The sequence below is a fragment of the Aptenodytes forsteri genome, unplaced genomic scaffold (genome assembly GCF_000699145.1).
Source record: "Aptenodytes forsteri isolate BGI_AS27 unplaced genomic scaffold, ASM69914v1 Scaffold83, whole genome shotgun sequence".
Classification (NCBI taxonomy): Eukaryota; Metazoa; Chordata; class Aves; order Sphenisciformes; family Spheniscidae; genus Aptenodytes; species Aptenodytes forsteri.
The window spans coordinates 2,170,358-2,177,489 of NW_008795371.1; positions in this window are offsets into that span (position 1 = coordinate 2,170,358).

The window sequence follows — 7,132 nt, forward strand, 5'->3', positions numbered from 1 at the left end:
ACATGTGTTTTTCAAGCTTTTTGCCAGTAATCTTCAAGGCCCGATTCAAAGCTTGTTGAAGTCCGCTGTTGCTGACACCGATTTCAGGGAGAATTAAATTGGACATTCTCTAAAACAGGACCCAAAACTTTTCTTTGCCCTTGATTGCTGGGCACACCATCAGGCCTCAGTGCATAATTGATGTTACTACAGGTATATATATTATATATAGTTATATAATTGATGATAGTAAATTTTGAAATTTGTTGTACAGACATGTCTGTGTATAACACAGGCCCTGAGAGTTTCCAAGCCAGTTTAATCTCTGCGATAGCCGCGCTGGCATAGTGGGGCACAGATAACATTCCACACCGAAGGGCTCCGTGACAGGACTGTCAGTGCTGGCAAAATGTGAAAGTGTTAGGGAAATGCTGTACAGATGGTTATGTGCACTAGTGTTATCTGCTGCGCTAGGCTGTTCTTCCTTCTGAATGTGCTGGATACGGTTCTAGTATAAGCTTATCTGGTAGGTTACAGTATGGGCAGGTCTGACTTTCTGCATGCATCTGGAAAAAGACTGTTTCAGTACAAGAAGAATTTTGCTTTTAAGGAATAGATCAATTTATTACAGACAAACGCTTTGTTGCAGCCAGTTCCCTGCTCTTTTTTTCTTCGTATTCCCTTTTCTTGAACAGTTAACGTACATGAGAAGTGAATGTAAGGGAAGATTATTGACAGCATGTTCTTTTTAAAATAACTCTTTCCTTTTCTGAATTCTTTATAAAAAGCCCTCAAAATGGAGATCAAAATTTTAAATTCAGCTTTGCTATTAAAAACAAAAGATATCTTGGTAAATATATCCACGCAGCATGAAGAAAACCTCAAAGTATATCCAGTGGGCTTTGCAGTGATCTAAGCCCTATGTTTTCTTAACCCGAATGGGATACATTGTCAAAACCTTTCATCTTTCTACAGGGCACAGATTCCCTATAGCAATAGACACCCTGCGACTCATTATGGCTACCTGTAGGGTTGTGAAGAGCAGGAGATCTGAGCCTACCTAATTAATAGAAGAGATTTAACATGAAAGCCAAAGATAATGACAGATTTGACTCCACTGATGCACAAAGGCCAAGCAGCGTGTTTGGCAAACAAATAGATGTAGCTAAATAGGACACCCGATTCATGGTTCTGAAACCTAATTACCATCAGGAAAGTGACAGTTTCCTGCATCTGACTCGCCAACCCACTCGACATGGTCCCCCAAGGATGCCATCCAGCCATGTTTTGCCTCTCTGTTGGAGAAGCATTTTCTGTAAGAGCTGCTGTTCCTGGTGTTTTGTCCCCTCTCTCCCGCAACAAAAGCATTTGTTTGTTCTGCCTCCATTCTCCAAACACTCATCCCTTGTCCTTTAGTAGGAGAGGTGCTAGTCTGCCTGGTTTTCGTTCTTTTAATTCCCTTTCGTTCAGAATGATTCACATTTGAACGTTTAAATCCTCTGTCTTTCCAGAAACATAAGCTTTGCTTCTGGGATTCCTTTTACATATTAAATATTAACAATATAGATGATAAATTTATCTCAGGCCCCTGTATAAGGATATTGGGTTGCCAGGCCCAGTTCCTTTGGAACTCCCCAGACAAGATTTTTAAATTAAAAAAAATTGTTCTGAGGTTCATAGCAGACCCTTTATAGGGTGTACTTAGGAGCAGACCCAGGCAGCAATCTTTTGTTACTTCTGTGCGGTATCTATATTCATTAAGGTAATGAAGCTATTAATTGAATATGTAAGTTCAGGTAATTAAATATAAGACTTATTTCTTTAGTTTAAAGGGTAATAATAAAAAATTTAAACTTGCAAACTAGATCACACATTTAGTGATGATAAATGTGATCTGGAAAGTGCAATATTCCAATATGAATTAGTTAATTGCATCCATTCATTAGGTGATATACATTAGCAGAAGGTCAATCCATTTAGGGCTTGATGTGTTTTACAAATAATAAATTCAAACAGGTAAATTGAAAAGAAATTCAAAATAGAAAGGTTTTTTTATATATTTAAGTTCAGAATAGAATCCCTACAACCAAGAGCATGTTGCCTATAACTTCACAGTTAACAGCACGCGTTCTTTACAGCACTCTCCTGAGGCACTGCCACTCACTGCCATGTATGCTCTGCAGGAGAAGATGGGTGCTATTTTGTGGAGACTGGGCTAAACCACCCCGTGGCTGTGTGTTCCTGTGCGTCGCTGTGCACAGGGTGGTGACCAGCCGAGGAGCAGCTGTCAGCTGGATGGTTTCAGGAAATCTTCAGTCTAAAGGAGTGGCACCTCAGGCTCACTCCGTAACTGGCAAAATCAGCCTTCTGCACAACAGTCTAGTGAGGGACATGTTACGTTTCAACTGTCGACTTAAACTATCATACTAATTTTTGAAACTGACCCAAGTATAAAGTGAGTCAAACACTAACAGTCTTTCCAAGCATATTCTGCTTCATCACTGTCACTGGCGCTGAATTATTTGTGGCTTAACTAAATCCTTAAATTTGAGTTTCAATTTAGGACTGAATTTACCATAGCAGCAATTTACAGTATAAAATGGCCAATATCACAGGTAAGAAAAATGATCCGTTTGACTCATTTTTAGTAAAAATCGTTTTCTTCATTAGCCATTCCTGGATTTTCAGTAATAAAAATGGTTGTTCTTTATATCAGCATTTATTTTATTTTTTACGTTAAAGGTAATGTAGAAATAAGGAAAATAAAAGTAGATTTTCTTTTGTTTCTTTAGAACTTAAAATATATCCAGACTCATTCTTAAACAATCATTAATAAGATTTATAATATTAAGACAATTCATTCACTGGAATATTTGAAAATTTTCTGAAATAATATTTTATAGGATCATCACAGTATTGTGGGTGTTGCTGAACAGATAATATTGCTTAAGTGTATAACAATATTTTTACCTTATATGTATAAAATATCTTTGGAGCAAGGACTGATACCATCCTGCACACAATTCAAGGGCCATAATTCTTAAGAGTTTTCAAACAGTGAGCCTCTTTCAGATGATCAGGCTTAGAGACATTTAGAGAATTGATTCAATTAACCTAGAGGAAAAAAGTGCTATAACGTGTGATTTATGTTTGCAGATAAATTAAAATACAAGTATCTCCTGAAGAGCATTTGCTGCCATCATGGTCAGTAATGAAAATAGCAGGCAATTAAAATAGGACACCTGAGGCTGAAGCTTTTACTGTGTATATGAGAAAATGAAGTTCAGATTTCGTAAGTGGAAATCTGAGCTGGAAACTAACTTAGTGGAAGTTCCTTTTCGGTCCCTATTTTTCTTCCACAAATGATTTCTAAAGCCCATAAGAAATAGGAAGGGACATTTACTGAGGCAGGAGGCAAAGGGTACAGAGGAGTAGGCGCTCTCAGTCAATACTGAATTTGTATGAGGAACCAGGGATATCCTTGCTAAATGGTAGCGGGACAGCTGAGAGAAATATATATAAAAAAGAACTTATGGGTCAGACCGAAATCATTTTGGGGCAGGTTTTGAAGTTGATCTTGAAATGAATCACTGGAAGTGTCTGACAGAATGATGTGATTCGGTTTCTTCATGTGTGTGACAAAGTGCTTAGAGTCTGGAGCTCGCTAAGGAGCATAAGAAATATTCACAGATTTGAAGCAGTAAGAACGAAGCGCTCTGTGTTGTTGGAGTTGCTGTAGCCACTGTCCATTTCAGTGGTGTATCAGTATATGGTTTGGTACAGCTACTCTGCCCAACAGAGGTATTTGAGATACAGATAGTTTCACCCAATCCTCTAGTTTTATGACTTCCTTTAGGCAATGGGGACACAGCAGTATAGAGCAGAAAAATACCAGTACTCTGACTGAGCAACCCAGGAATGCCTTAATTACATCTGTATTGTCTTCAACATCACATCTCTGTCTTTTGCACCCTCTCTAGCTACCAAAGGTCCTGTTTCCATCAGATGGTGTTTGTATAAGCAACGTCTATGTCCTTGTCTATAAATAATACCAGTTGCTGGGGGTGGGTGGAGAAATTGAGACTTGTAAATGAAACAAAGGTATTTCTTCAAATTATCCATTCAGATTGATTTAAATATAAAAATAAAACTCTTCAGGAATTATTTTGATCTTGGCTATATACCAGCCTAAATTCTGACACTGAAGCAAGAAACAGAGTCACTTGGTGGTTCTTCATTTTTTTTGACAGCCATTTCTTCACAAAGTGTGAAGACAGTAATATCTTTGTCATTACAATCTGAAACAGAACATATTTGCTTCCTGATTTGCTGTCTAAGTAGGAGTTTAATTAAAACCCATTCATGTGAGAGAAAATAAGCCAGTCTGACTTAATTGCCAGTTGATTTAGTATTGCCAATTCACAAAAAAAAACCCAGAAACTACAGGACTGCAGTAAGAATGAGTGGTTTCTCTGCCGTATCCCAGAAACTACAGTAAGAATGAGTGGTTTCTCTGCCGTATGTAGGTGTTTAGGGACCGCAGAACTCGGGCTGAACCTGGGGTATTGTTTCTGTTCTTTCTCTTCTTAGCAATTGTTGGACTCGCTTTTTTTTCTTTCACAAATTAATTAGTTTACTTCTGTATTCATTGTTATTACTGAGTTATTATCCTAATGTCCAAGGCAATAAGGGTAGTAATCCCTTCCACAAAGAAATTGCGTTAAATATTAAATATTCACTTGTGTGATTTGAAGCCATGACTCAATTTGGTATCATAAAGTAGCCAGTGTAGTGCTGAATCACTGAAGCCGCTCACCAAGCTGGATTCATCAGTGTGTCCAACATAGCATTACAGACCTTGCTCCTAATTCTGTTCGGCAAAGCTACAGTTGTACTTGATGAGAACCCACTTGTGGTCTTGGCGCTAAGACCATCATTGCATCATTGTCTTCTCAGGTGGTAGAAGAGGAACTGTGGTTGGTCACTTGCTGTCGGGAAGAGCAACGGCACGCATCCACCGTGTTCTTCTGGGGAGCCCTCTGAAGCTGGCTGTAGACCAGGAGCCTGCAGCGTGGTAAGTGCAGTGCCATTCTCCACTTGAGGAATGCCAACGAGGCGTAGGTAGCAGTCAGTCTAAAGGTGGTCGGCTTCGAGTACTTTTGCAAACTGGATTGCTTTTAGATGTAAGAGGAATGCGGTTTGTATGACAAGCAGATGATGGAGGTCGCTTAAGCAGCTCCAGATTATGTGGGTTTGAACTGCATCTCCACATGCACTCGAATCTCTTCTCACCAAAATCTCCTGAACTTTATTGACTTAATAATGAAACTGTTATAGTTTCCTCATTCCTGAAACTTGTTTAAATGCAGTCCCCTTTTGAAGGAGCACATCCCCACTCTGATTTATTTTAAAACAGCTTTTAGAAAGTGTCATCCCTGTGATGAAGTGTTAGGTCTGTGTTGCCAGTGTGCCATTAAAAATTGAATTTCTGACGTTTAAAAGTCTCACTCATCCCAAGTGTCACAGTTTGACAGCTCTGCATGTCACATTACTGCACAGTATTATGGATCCATTTCCTCTGTCGGGGAAGGGGGGGGAAAGATGAAAAATGAGAGAAAGCAAAATCTGCAGTCTCCTTCATTATTGAGTTGGAAATTTACAGAAATATGCAAGTTAACCCTGAAATGACTTAAATGGCACTCTGTATCTATTCTGCCTGTCTGTGCAGAAGCAACCTTTGTCCCGTGCTCCTGTACAAACACTAAGAGAACGCTGGGACAGTCTTTTCAATTGTCTGTGAACTTATAAAACACAGAGCAAGGAATATCTATGGAATCAACAAATGGATAATGTAACAAAATCAAAACACAGCCAGATCCCATTGTTTATTCTTGACTATGTCAATAAAAAGGTCACATGGTATATTTCTTGCTGCTTTGTTTTGCCAACTTTAGACAGCTGTACCCTTTGGTGTCCTTTCTCTGTTTATCTATCTGGGATGTGATAACTTAAAAACATGACATCTGATCGGTTTCAAAATGTTGGGAGTGTTTGCATCAGTAAGCAGAACTTTATTGATTTTGACTAAAGCAACAAAAATGGTCTGGGCTTCATATGTCTTCTGCCTAGAAGTTTTGACCAGAGTGAACGTAGGGCTTTGACCATAAATTTCTGATGTCCATCAGCCCAGTCAGGGCGCAAGCTCAAGCCACCTGCTGTTTCATCCAGCAAGCTAGGACAGATGTCCACCGCATATGCGCTGCTTGCTGCACACGTGATGAGTTTGAGACAGTGAGTTATGGCATCTGGCTCTATTTGGCTGCTGACTTCCCAGTAACCCACTGTACGTCACACCCAACCTCTTGCATGATGCACATCTTGCATGATGTGGCCCCCCACTAAGAGGGCCCCCCCAAAAAATAATAGTTGGGAACAGGTGGCGGTTGCTTGAACAAATTATTCTGCTCTTTAGGCTTCTTCCTTTTGCGATGAACTTTCAAGAAAAGAGAAAGCCACAGCTGGGCTGCAGGACTTGCCCTGGCAGTAAGCACCTGCTCCTCCTGGTCACTTTCTTTCCTGAGAGGAATTCGGAAACAGAGGTGCACCTGGGTGCCCTCACTGGACGAGTCCCAAACCTCTGGGCTTCCACACAGGCTGTCCATGCCTGCAGCAGCTGCAGTGCCCATGGCCATGCACCGTCAGCGGCGGGAGGGGCTGCAGGGGCAGTGCCCTCAGCACTGGAAGATGGGAGAGTGTTGTACAGGAAGGAGGAGAGGCAGGACTGCACAGCCCATAGCCGAAGGGAGTAAGTGTGGGACCTTGCAAGGGGAAAGCGAGGAAGGGTGTACAGCGGTTTTCCATGAAGGAGAAACCCTGGACAAGCAAGAACCCCACTTTGCGGAGATGGCCCCCGCAGACCAAGGGGAAGGGCGCTCCCAGCCCTACGGCAGCGCGGGCCCGCGGGAAGCAGGACAAGGAGCGCGCCAGGAGCGCGCCCAGCGTTGCCGGCCTGGAGGAGAGCGGGGACCTTGGCGCCAGGAGGAGGGAACAGCGCTGCCCAGCCCGGGGCCTTGCGCGGGGACGCCGGGGGACGCAGCGGCCATGTCGTGGGGGAGACGCTGTGGGACGTCGGAGTGAGGTGAGGGGCGCGCGG